The sequence below is a fragment of the Rutidosis leptorrhynchoides genome, chromosome 4 (genome assembly GCF_046630445.1).
Source record: "Rutidosis leptorrhynchoides isolate AG116_Rl617_1_P2 chromosome 4, CSIRO_AGI_Rlap_v1, whole genome shotgun sequence".
Lineage (NCBI taxonomy): Eukaryota > Viridiplantae > Streptophyta > Magnoliopsida > Asterales > Asteraceae > Rutidosis > Rutidosis leptorrhynchoides.
In genome coordinates this window covers 446,467,246-446,480,281 of record NC_092336.1, presented here as the reverse complement: position 1 = coordinate 446,480,281, position 13,036 = coordinate 446,467,246, and positions in this window count along the sequence as shown.

Below are 13,036 nucleotides of genomic sequence, written 5' to 3'. Positions count from 1 at the left end.
AAAGAATTAAAGAACAGACTGCTGAAGAGACCAATGAGAAGCAAGTCAAAAGAAAGTGGGAGGAAAACGGCGATAAGAATCACCAATACAACAACAGCAGCAATTACAACAATAATCGCAACAATTATCCCAACAATCGCAACATCAATCGCAACTACAACAAACGGCCCAACAACAACAACAACAACAACAACAACAACAACAACAACAACAACAACTACAACAATCATCCCAACAACAATAATAACCCTAACAACAACAACAATCAGAAGCAGCTATGCCAAAGGTGTGAAAAGTATCACTCGGGGTTCTGCACCAAATTTTGCAACAAGTGTAAAAGAAACGGTCATAGCGCGGCGAAGTGTGAGGTCTACGGACCAGGAGTTAATAGAACGAAAGGAACAAATGGTGTCGGAACGAGTAATGGCGGAGCAAGTAGTGTCGGAGCAAGTTATGCCAATGTAGTTTGTTATAAATGTGGAAAACCGGGCCACATTATTAGAAATTGCCCGAACCAGGAGAACACGAATGGACAAGGCCGCGGAAGAGTTTTCAATATTAATGCGGCAGAGGCACAGGAAGACCCGGAGCTTGTTACAGGTATGTTTCTTATTGACAATAAATCTGCTTACGTTTTATTTGATTCGGGTGCGGATAGAAGCTATATGAGTAGAGATTTTTGTGCTAAATTAAGTTGTCCATTGACGCCTTTGGATAGTAAATTTTTACTCGAATTAGCAAATGGTAAATTAATTTCAGCAGATAATATATGTCGGAATCGAGAAATTAAACTGGTTAGCGAAACATTTAAGATTGACTTGATACCAGTAGAGTTAGGGAGTTTTGATGTGATAATCGGTATGGACTGGTTGAAAGAAGTGAAAGCAGAGATCGTTTGTTACAAAAATGCAATTCGCATTATACGAGAAAAAGGAAAAACCTTAATGGTGTACGGAGAAAAGGGCAACACGAAGCTACATCTTATTAGTAATTTGAAGGCACAAAAACTAATAAGAAAAGGTTGCTATGCTGTTCTAGCACACGTCGAGAAAGTACAAACTGAAGAAAAGAGCATCAATGATGTTCCCGTCGCAAAAGAATTTCCCGATGTATTTCCGAAAGAATTACTGGGATTACCCCCACATCGATCCGTTGAATTTCAAATAGATCTTGTACCAGGAGCTGCACCAATAGCTCGTGCTCCTTACAGACTCGCACCCAGCGAGATGAAAGAACTGCAAAGCCAATTACAAGAACTTTTAGAACGTGGTTTCATTCGACCAAGCACATCACCGTGGGGAGCTCCTGTTTTGTTTGTCAAAAAGAAAGATGGTACATTCAGGTTGTGTATCGACTACCGAGAGTTGAACAAACTTACCATCAAGAACCGCTACCCACTACCGAGAATCGACGACTTATTTGATCAACTACAAGGCTCGTCTGTTTATTCAAAGATTGACTTACGTTCCGGGTATCATCAAATGCGGGTGAAAGAAGATGATATTCCAAAGACTGCTTTCAGAACACGTTACGGTCATTACGAGTTTATGGTCATGCCATTTGGTTTAACTAATGCACCAGCTGTGTTCATGGACCTTATGAACCGAGTGTGTGGACCATACCTTGACAAGTTTGTCATTGTTTTCATTGATGACATACTTATTTACTCAAAGAATGACCAAGAACACGGTGAACATTTGAGAAAGGTGTTAGAAGTATTGAGGAAGGAAGAATTGTACGCTAAGTTTTCAAAGTGTGCATTTTGGTTGGAAGAAGTTCAATTCCTCGGTCACATAGTGAATAAAGAAGGTATTAAGGTGGATCCGGCAAAGATAGAAACTGTTGAAAAGTGGGAAACCCCGAAAACTCCGAAACACATACGCCAGTTTTTAGGACTAGCTGGTTACTACAGAAGGTTCATCCAAGACTTTTCCAGAATAGCAAAACCCTTGACTGCATTAACGCATAAAGGGAAGAAATTTGAATGGAATGATGAACAAGAGAAAGCGTTTCAGTTATTGAAGAAAAAGCTAACTACGGCACCTATATTGTCATTGCCTGAAGGGAATGATGATTTTGTGATTTATTGTGATGCATCAAAGCAAGGTCTCGGTCGTGTATTAATGCAACGAACGAAGGTGATTGCTTATGCGTCTAGACAATTGAAGATTCACGAACAAAATTATACGACGCATGATTTGGAATTAGGCGCGGTTGTTTTTGCATTAAAGACTTGGAGGCACTACTTATATGGGGTCAAAAGTATTATATATACCGACCACAAAAGTCTTCAACACATATTTAATCAGAAACAACTGAATATAAGGCAGCGTAGGTGGATTGAGTTATTGAATGATTACAACTTTGAGATTCGTTACCACCCGGGGAAGGCAAATGTGGTAGCCGATGCCTTGAGCAGGAAGGACAGAGAACCCATTCGAGTAAAATCTATGAATATAATGATTCATAATAACATTACTACTCAAATAAAGGAGGCGCAACAAGGAGTTTTAAAAGAGGGAAATTTAAAGGATGAAATACCCAAAGGATCGGAGAAGCATCTTAATATTTGGGAAGACGGAACCCGGTATAGGGCTGAAAGGATTTGGGTACCAAAATTTGGAGATATGAGAGAAATGGTACTTAGAGAAGCTCATAAAACCAGATACTCAATACATCCTGGAACGGGGAAGATGTACAAGGATCTCAAGAAACATTTTTGGTGGCCGGGTATGAAAGCCAATGTTGCTAAATACGTAGGAGAATGTTTGACGTGTTCTAAGGTCAAAGCTGAGCATCAGAAACCATCAGGTCTACTTCAACAACCCGAAATCCCGGAATGGAAATGGGAAAACATTACCATGGATTTCATCACTAAATTGCCAAGGACTGCAAGTGGTTTTGATACTATTTGGGTAATAGTTGATCGTCTCACCAAATCAGCACACTTATTGCCAATAAGAGAAGATGACAAGATGGAGAAGTTAGCACGACTGTATTTGAAGGAAGTCGTCTCCAGACATGGAATACCAATCTCTATTATCTCTGATAGGGATGGCAGATTTATTTCAAGATTCTGGAAGACATTACAGCAAGCATTAGGAACTCGTCTAGACATGAGTACTGCCTATCATCCACAAACTGATGGGCAGAGCGAAAGGACGATACAAACGCTTGAAGACATGCTACGAGCATGTGTTATTGATTTCGGAAACAGTTGGGATCGACATCTACCGTTAGCAGAATTTTCCTACAACAACAGCTACCATTCAAGCATTGAGATGGCGCCGTTTGAAGCACTTTATGGTAGAAAGTGCAGGTCTCTGATTTGTTGGAGTGAAGTGGGGCATAGACAGATTACGGGTCCGGAGATTATACAAGAAACTACCGAGAAGATCATCCAAATTCAACAACGGTTGAAAACCGCCCAAAGTCGACAAAAGAGCTACGCTGACATTAAAAGAAAAGATATAGAATTTGAAATTGGAGAGATGGTCATGCTTAAAGTTGCACCTTGGAAAGGCGTTGTTCGATTTGGTAAACGAGGGAAATTAAATCCAAGGTATATTGGACCATTCAAGATTATTGATCGTGTCGGACCAGTAGCTTACCGACTTGAGTTACCTCAACAACTCGCGGCTGTACATAACACTTTCCACGTCTCGAATTTGAAGAAATGTTTTGCTAAAGAAGATCTCACTATTCCGTTAGATGAAATCCAAATCAACGAAAAACTCCAATTCATCGAAGAACCCGTCGAAATAATGGATCGTGAGGTTAAAAGACTTAAGCAAAACAAGATACCAATTGTTAAGGTTCGATGGAATGCTCGTAGAGGACCCGAGTTCACCTGGGAGCGTGAAGATCAGATGAATAAGAAATACCCGCATCTATTTCCAGAAGATTCGTCAACACCTTCAACAGCTTAAAATTTCGGGACGAAATTTATTTAACGGGTAGGTACTGTAGTGACCCGAACTTTTCCATGTTTATATATATTAATTGAGATTGATATTTGTAACGACCCGACCAAAACCGTTATTGACGGCGTCGTTAACTTAGGTCCCGTTGCGTGGTCGTAGTCCCTATATGAGACTCGTTTGACCAAAATTATGTCGCGTTCATTTGAAAGGTACAAAGTTTAGTTTAACAAACGGATCGACAATAAGTTTAAGTTACAAAGTTATAAAGTATGAATGAAATAACTTGCGACATAATTAGTTTGAAACCACAGTTGCTATAAATAGCGTAAGTAAGTAGACAAAAGTTTGAATCCAAAAATGCTATCCCTAGCGTATGCATGCATGGTAGACTCCAATCAAGTAATCAAAGAGTGCGGAAGCGTGTAACAAATAGCCATGTGAAAACCTGAGAAAACATAGAAGAATCTGTCAACGCAAAAACGTTGGTGAAATCATAGGTTTGAGTAAGTGAGTAAAAGTAAAGTAAGTCGAACCACAAGATTTGCAAAGTTGAAATAATAGTAGTACATTCTAAAAGTTAATATTCACGAGCACCCAATTATCAAAGCTTAACGTTCCGTCCGTTGAATACCCCATCAATTAGTGCTAGAACAACACTATTCCCGAAAATATATTTCATCCGTAGACGGTAGCGAACCGTCAAGGATGAGGGTTGTCAACCCATATGGCCATATAACATAAGTTCTCGCTTACACCATCTGATGTAACTAATGATAATCGGATTGAGGATTTTCGTTCTAAACTCGTATGTAGAATGTTTGTTTTCCCGTTCTTGTGTTCACTTAGTTCAAAAGAATCGTTTATGTTTTCTCATCCCAAAAGTAAGTTTAAAAGAGTAAAAGTGGGACTATGATCTCACCTCGAGTGCACGAGTATAAAGGTACTTCAACAAGTAAACGTGTGCATGAAAGTTGCTTAGCCTTGACCTAAACAAGTAAGTTATATCAATTAACCGGTTACGACACAAGGTCGGGTGAAATGTGTTCAATTAGTCCTATGGCTCGTTACGACTCGATTAAGTATAGCATGTGAATCACGTTGTCAAGTTTCATACAAGAAACAAGTATAAAAGCATGTTAGAATGATTGTATAAAAGTTTGGTTAAGTTTGACTAAAAGTCAAACTTGGTCAAAGTCAACAAAAAAGTCAACGCATTCGGGTCGGGTCCCGAACTATTTTTCTATGCTAGTTATTCATATATAAGCATATTAGAACAAGTTTCATGTGAATCGGAGGTCGATAGCTAGTCAAACATTTCGCGTGAAAAGTGACAAAGTGAGCAGAATTCTGGCCAGGCCAGTTCGCGCGCCGCGCGGGGATGGGGCGCGCCGCGCCACCATCTGGGCAGACATTTTTCTGTTTTTCAAAGTATGCACGAACCAAAACACAAACAATCACATTTTATGATCCGCAAACAATTAGAACATGTATCTTATATCATCGGAAAGGTATTTTTACAAGGAATACAACTAAACACAATTCATCAATCACAAACATCATTTACAATAGCCGAAATCTCATCAAGTGATCAATAAAAGTCCATTTTCAAAGTTTCAAGTTCATCAATCGCATTTTAAGTTTCGGGAATCCAATTCACACATATGATATGCCGTTTTGAAGGTAATGAAGCATACATTACTACTAAACACTAACAATTAACATTTCATGGCATTCAAGCATCAAAAGTTCATGTCAAGAACTATCAAACCCTAGTCAAACATCACAAAATCATTAATCGGGTTTTTGAAGTTTTCTTAATCAACCTACGCATCAAAACGAAGCTAGTGATACTATAAAACATGAACTTTAACAATCAAACAACATTTAATCTTCCAAAATGCAAGATTAAGCAAACCCATTTCAAATGTTCAAACTAGTTACTCGAAACAACAAATCGAGCAAGTAAATCATATATTCATGCTAGACACGAGCCATAGACACTAACTAACACCATTTCAAATCAAAAACACGAATTTAGAGAAATCTAGAGTTTTAGAAATGTTACCCAAACGAGATGAAGTTGGTATCAAATTGTAGAGGATGAAGAGAGGATTCCAAATATGTAATTTGTTTTGTTGTAAGCCTCCTAGATCGAATTTAGATGATGAATGATTGAATTGGGTGTTTGTGTGTGTGTTCTTGCTAGAGAGAAAGAGAGAGAGATGGAGGTGATTGAATGGTGGTGATTGGGGTGGACTAGTTGACCTAGTCAACTAGTTTGCCCCGTGTCAATTTTAGTCCCTCGAGTTTAGAAGCGGGTGCGGGATTTAACCGATCGAATATTTTTAAAACGCAAGTTAACGAGAGATGTTATAATTAAATGACGGAATTATTATGAACGTTAGTCAACGGAAACTACGAATTTAAATAACGAAAGGTATTATTTAAAAAAAAAGACGGTGTTAAAAATAAATTTAACGGAAAAAGGCGGGATGTTACATTACCTACACCTTAAAAGAAATTTCGTCCCGAAATTTAGTTGGAAGTAGTAGTTGTTGAATCTTCCTCGAGATCTTGTGTTGCCAATTCTACGAATGAGGGAGAAGTACGTTCTAGGGTATTTCAACGAACCTGAAGGTCGGGGTCGTATGTTGTTTTAAGGTTTGGTTCCATGATTTTATGGTTTTCGGTCCTCCTAGGAAGTGAGGTTTATCGTCGATAGTGAGTTCAACAAAGAAGATAACAAGTTCTCGTTTCGCAAAACACGTCTTTGAGTTGATACATCGAATGTAGGATAACGGAGACCCAAAATGAGTCGGAAAAGTCTAAACGGCTAGCGACGGGTCCAAAACACCCCAAGAATTTAAAGGATCAAAATATCGCGGATTTAGCTTCCTACGTTTTCCCGAAACGGATTGCACCTTTCCAAGGTGCGACTCTTAACGTGACGCGGTTTCCCACGTGGAATTTGAAATGTTTACGTCTAACATCGGCGTAGCTCTTGGTGATTACGAGTCGCGTAGGGTTTTACCTGAATATGAATAAATTTTCTCGGTTGCTCATGAATAACCTCGGCCTCGGTGAATTGATCATCGTTTACTTGGTTCGACAAAGGAGAACGACGTTTCCGGTCACATGTGGTTTCAAAAGGAGTGACGTTAAAACTCGAATGAAAATCATTGTAGTACGAGGATTCGGTTAAAGGAAAATACTTTTCTCAAGTAAATTTGAAGTTGGTAATACAAACTTGTATTATGGTTTCCAAGGTTTAAATCGCATGTTTGTTCGGTCCGTCGGGTTGTGGATGGTACGCGGTACTCATGTCTAAACGCGGTCCCGAGGCTTTTTGTAAGGTACTCCAAAATCTAGAAGTGAAACGAGGATCTCGATCCGAAACGGGGTACATTTCCCTAAGGCATATTGAACAAGTTTGCTAGGAATTGAAAACGTTAGCTAGGACAAGTTTCTCAAGAAAATTCGCGTCGCAGAAGATTTATCGGTTTCCAAAAACGTTCGTCGGGGCAAGTTCTTATCGGGTTTTGAAAACGATTGTTAGGACTATCCACCCTCGCGGCGAGTACTTGTATGACGTGAAGAGTCGCTCTCCATTGAGAATTTAGAATAAGGACCTCCTGAACCGGAAGTACGAGGGTGATGCAAGAGAAGTTTCCGCCCCGATGTGAGCATAACGAGTAAATTGTTGTTAGTCAATAAGACTGCACGAGGACGAGCTAGTATACCCGTGTGACATACGGTTGAAGTCGAATGGAATCGGTAATTCATTCGGAAGCATAAATATAATTTGACAATAATTGAAGGTGTGTCCCCGGTATGGTTGTTATAAATATTCTTGGAGTTTTCGGATGTCCAAACCTGAAAAGATGAAGTCATGTACATGGCACATGGTGGTGTTTAGGTTGATCGAGTCTAACCACCATCACGCGTCACTAGAACTTTGGTATGTCTTACCGTAATATAACTACGTTGATCGAGTGTAGTTATATTACGCTAACTCATACCTCCATTCCCACATCACTCCATAGATTCAAGTTCGTGTCATCGCGAAAATCTAAAATAAACAAAATGTAACGACGTCTCAAACGTGACTCGTATTAAATCGAAAGAATTGGTGCAACTCTGAAGATGCGTTCCCCGAGGGAAGTGTATAGTTGATTGTTCACGTCAATGTGGTTCGAGTCAGACAATATTGTATTTAGGTATGAAAAGAGTAACGAGTCATGATAACAAGTAATACGCAACCGTAGCGATAAATGGTGATGACGATACTCATCTAGAGTAGTGACAGTGACTTTACAATATTCATGGATAGTAAGATGAGACGGGGGGAATAACAACCAAGGAGTCAGAGTTCCCGCACTAAAGTGGCAGGATACGAGTTCGTATAATGAAGGTTGGGTACCATTAAAAAGTTTTCCTAAGAATGATTCAAGTATAATGCACAAGTAGTCAAGTAAGTGCTATCTATAGCAAATGTATGTCAGAATGCAATGATTAACTATCCGGTTGTAGTCTAGACTCACTAATGCGTCCTAACGACTCTGTTAGACACACTAATGCACGTCCTAGTTCCCTACAACCAACGCTCTGATACCACTTGTAACGACCCGACCAAAACCGTTATTGACGGCGTCGTTAACTTAGGTCCCGTTGCGTGGTCGTAGTCCCTATATGAGACTCGTTTGACCAAAATTATGTCGCGTTCATTTGAAAGGTACAAAGTTTAGTTTAACAAACGGATCGACAATAAGTTTAAGTTACAAAGTTATAAAGTATGAATGAAATAACTTGCGACATAATTAGTTTGAAACCACAGTTGCTATAAATAGCGTAAGTAAGTAGACAAAAGTTTGAATCCAAAAATGCTATCCCTAGCGTATGCATGCATGGTAGACTCCAATCAAGTAATCAAAGAGTGCGGAAGCGTGTAACAAATAGCCATGTGAAAACCTGAGAAAACATAGAAGAATCTGTCAACGCAAAAACGTTGGTGAAATCATAGGTTTGAGTAAGTGAGTAAAAGTAAAGTAAGTCGAACCACAAGATTTGCAAAGTTGAAATAATAGTAGTACATTCTAAAAGTTAATATTCACGAGCACCCAATTATCAAAGCTTAACGTTCCGTCCGTTGAATACCCCATCAATTAGTGCTAGAACAACACTGTTCCCGAAAATATATTTCATAAGTAGACGGTAGCGAACCGTCAAGGATGAGGGTTGTCAACCCATATGGCCATATAACATAAGTTCTCGCTTACACCATCTGATGTAACTAATGATAATCGGATTGAGGATTTTCGTTCTAAACTCGTATGTAGAATGTTTGTTTTCCCGTTCTTGTGTTCACTTAGTTCAAAAGAATCGTTTATGTTTTCTCATCCCAAAAGTAAGTTTAAAAGAGTAAAAGTGGGACTATGATCTCACCTCGAGTGCACGAGTATAAAGGTACTTCAACAAGTAAACGTGTGCATGAAAGTTGCTTAGCCTTGACCTAAACAAGTAAGTTATATCAATTAACCGGTTACGACACAAGGTCGGGTGAAATGTGTTCAATTAGTCCTATGGCTCGTTACGACTCGATTAAGTATAGCATGTGAATCACGTTGTCAAGTTTCATACAAGAAACAAGTATAAAAGCATGTTAGAATGATTGTATAAAAGTTTGGTTAAGTTTGACTAAAAGTCAAACTTGGTCAAAGTCAACGAAAAAGTCAACGCGTTCGGGTCGGGTCCCGAACTATTTTTCTATGCTAGTTATTCATATATAAGCATATTAGAACAAGTTTCATGTGAATCGGAGGTCGATAGCTAGTCAAACATTTCGCGTGAAAAGTGACAAAGTGAGCAGAATTCTGGCCAGGCCAGTTCGCGCACCGCGCGGGGATGGGGCGCGCCGCGCCACCATCTGGGTAGACATTTTTCTGTTTTTCAAAGTATGCACGAACCAAAACACAAACAATCACATTTTATGATCCGCAAACAATTAGAACATGTATCTTATATCATCGGAAAGGTATTTTTACAAGGAATACAACTAAACACAATTCATCAATCACAAACATCATTTACAATAGCCGAAATCTCATCAAGTGATCAATAAAAGTCCATTTTCAAAGTTTCAAGTTCATCAATCGCATTTTAAGTTTCGGGAATCCAATTCACACATATGATATGCCGTTTTGAAGGTAATGAAGCATACATTACTACTAAACACTAACAATTAACATTTCATGGCATTCAAGCATCAAAAGTTCATGTCAAGAACTATCAAACCCTAGTCAAAGATCACAAAATCATTAATCGGGTTTTTGAAGTTTTCTTAATCAACCTACGCATCAAAACGAAGCTAGTGATACTAGTAACACAATTAAAACATGAACTTTAACAATCAAACAACATTTAATCTTCCAAAATGCAAGATTAAGCAAACCCATTTCAAATGTTCAAACTAGTTACTCGAAACAACAAATCGAGCAAGTAAATCATATATTCATGCTAGACACGAGCCATAGACACTAACTAACACCATTTCAAATCAAAAACACGAATTTAGAGAAATCTAGAGTTTTAGAAATGTTACCCAAACGAGATGAAGTTGGTATCAAATTGTAGAGGATGAAGAGAGGATTCCAAATATGTAATTTGTTTTGTTGTAAGCCTCCTAGATCGAATTTAGATGATGAATGATTGAATTGGGTGTTTGTGTGTATGTTCTTGCTAGAGAGAAAGAGAGAGAGATGGAGGTGATTGAATGGTGGTGATTGGGGTGGACTAGTTGACCTAGTCAACTAGTTTGCCCCGTGTCAATTTTAGTCCCTCGAGTTTAGAAGCGGGTGCGGGATTTAACCGATCGAATATTTTTAAAACGCAAGTTAACGAGAGATGTTATAATTAAATGACGGAATTATTATGAACGTTAGTCAACGGAAACTACGAATTTAAATAACGAAAGGTATTATTTAAAAAAAAAAGACGGTGTTAAAAATAAATTTAACGGAAAAAGGCGGGATGTTACAATATTTACATGATTAAATGTTTCCAACATGTTAAGCAATCAAACTTGTTAAGACTTGATTAATTGAAATATGTTTCATATAGACAATTGACCACCCAAGTTGACCGGCGATTCACGAACGTTAAAACTTGTAAAAAAACGACATGACGATATATATATATGGATATACATATGGTTAACATGAGATTATGATAAGTAAGTATCTCCATAAGTATATTAACAATGAGTTATATACATATAAACAAGACTACTAACTTAAGGATTTCGAAACGAGACATATATGTTGAAATGTCCCGTTCTTATTGATTAAAAACGTTACATATTAATTGATTTCGTTGCGAGGTTTTGACCTCTATATGAGACGTTTTTCAAAGACTGCATTCATTTTTAAAACAAACCATAACCTTTATTTCATAGATAAAGGTTTTAAAAAGCTTTACGTAGATTATCAAATAATGATAATCTAAAATATCCTGTTTACACACGACCATTACATAATGGTTTACAATACAAATATGTTACAACAAAATCAGTTTCTTGAATGCAGTTTTTACACAATATCATACAAACATGGACTCCAAATCTTGTCCTTATTTTAGTATGCAACAGCGCAAGCTCTTAATATTCACCTGAGAATAAACATGCTTAAAACGTCAACATAAATGTTGGTGAGTTATAGGTTTAACCTATATATATCAAATCATAATAATAGACCACAAGATTTCATATTTCAATACACATCCCATACATAGAGATAAAAATCATTCATATGGTGAACACCTGGTAACCGACATTAACAAGATGCATATATATAAGAATATCCCCATCATTCCGGGACACCCTTCGGATATGATATAAATTTCGAAGTACTAAAGCATCCGGTACTTTGGATGGGGCTTGTTGGGCCCGATAGATCTATCTTTAGGATTCGCGTCAATTAGGGTGTCTGTTCCCTAATTCTTAGATTACCAGACTTAATAAAAAGGGGCATATTCGATTTCGATAATTCAACCATAGAATGTAGTTTCACGTACTTGTGTCTATTTTGTAAATCATTTATAAAACCTGCATGTATTCTCATCCCAAAAATATTAGATTTTAAAAGTGGGACTATAACTCACTTTCACAGATTTTTACTTCGTCGGGAAGTAAGACTTGGCCACTGGTTGATTCACGAACCTATAACAATATATACATATATATCAAAGTATGTTCAAAATATATTTACAACACTTTTAATATATTTTGATGTTTTAAGTTTATTAAGTCAGCTGTCCTCGTTATTAACCTACAACTAGTTGTCCACAGTTAGATTGTAACGACCCGGAAATTTCCGACCAAATTTGAACCCTAATCTCTATATGTTTCCGACACGATAAGCAAAAAAAACCTGTAATGTTGAGTCTAGAAAGTTGAAATCTATATTCGGACAATCAGTTACCTTTTTGACCAAGCCTGACGATTCACGAACGATTGTTGTAAATAAATAGGTATATAAATATAAATATAGATATATATAATAAATTAAAATAATAAGATACAAATTGATAATTTAGATTAAGTATGTAAAATAATATACAAAATAATAAGTGAATATTAAGTAAAGTTATATATAAATATATGTGAATTAAGATATTAAATAATTAAACTGGACTTATATATAAATATATGATTTCTTTGTATGTAATTATTGTTATATGCATATTGTGATATATATTAAAATGTATAAAAAAACTTAATATTCAATATTAGATCTATAATATACATTATATAGTTATATTACATAAGCAATAACATATAATGCTAATATATTAAATTTAATTATTAATTGTATTACTTCGATATTTTTATTAATATCATGATTAATCCTAATACTGTTTTAATTAGTAATATTTTGAATATTAACTTAATAAATATTGTTTCTGATATTTTCAATATTAGATTTACAAATGTATTATAATATTAAATTTTTTTTTTTTAAAAAAAGAAGGATCACAATCAGTACAAGTTCCTATCATTCCTATGCCATTTTTTTTGTTTTTGTGTCTCCAAAAATCGTACGACCCTCAATTCAATTCCA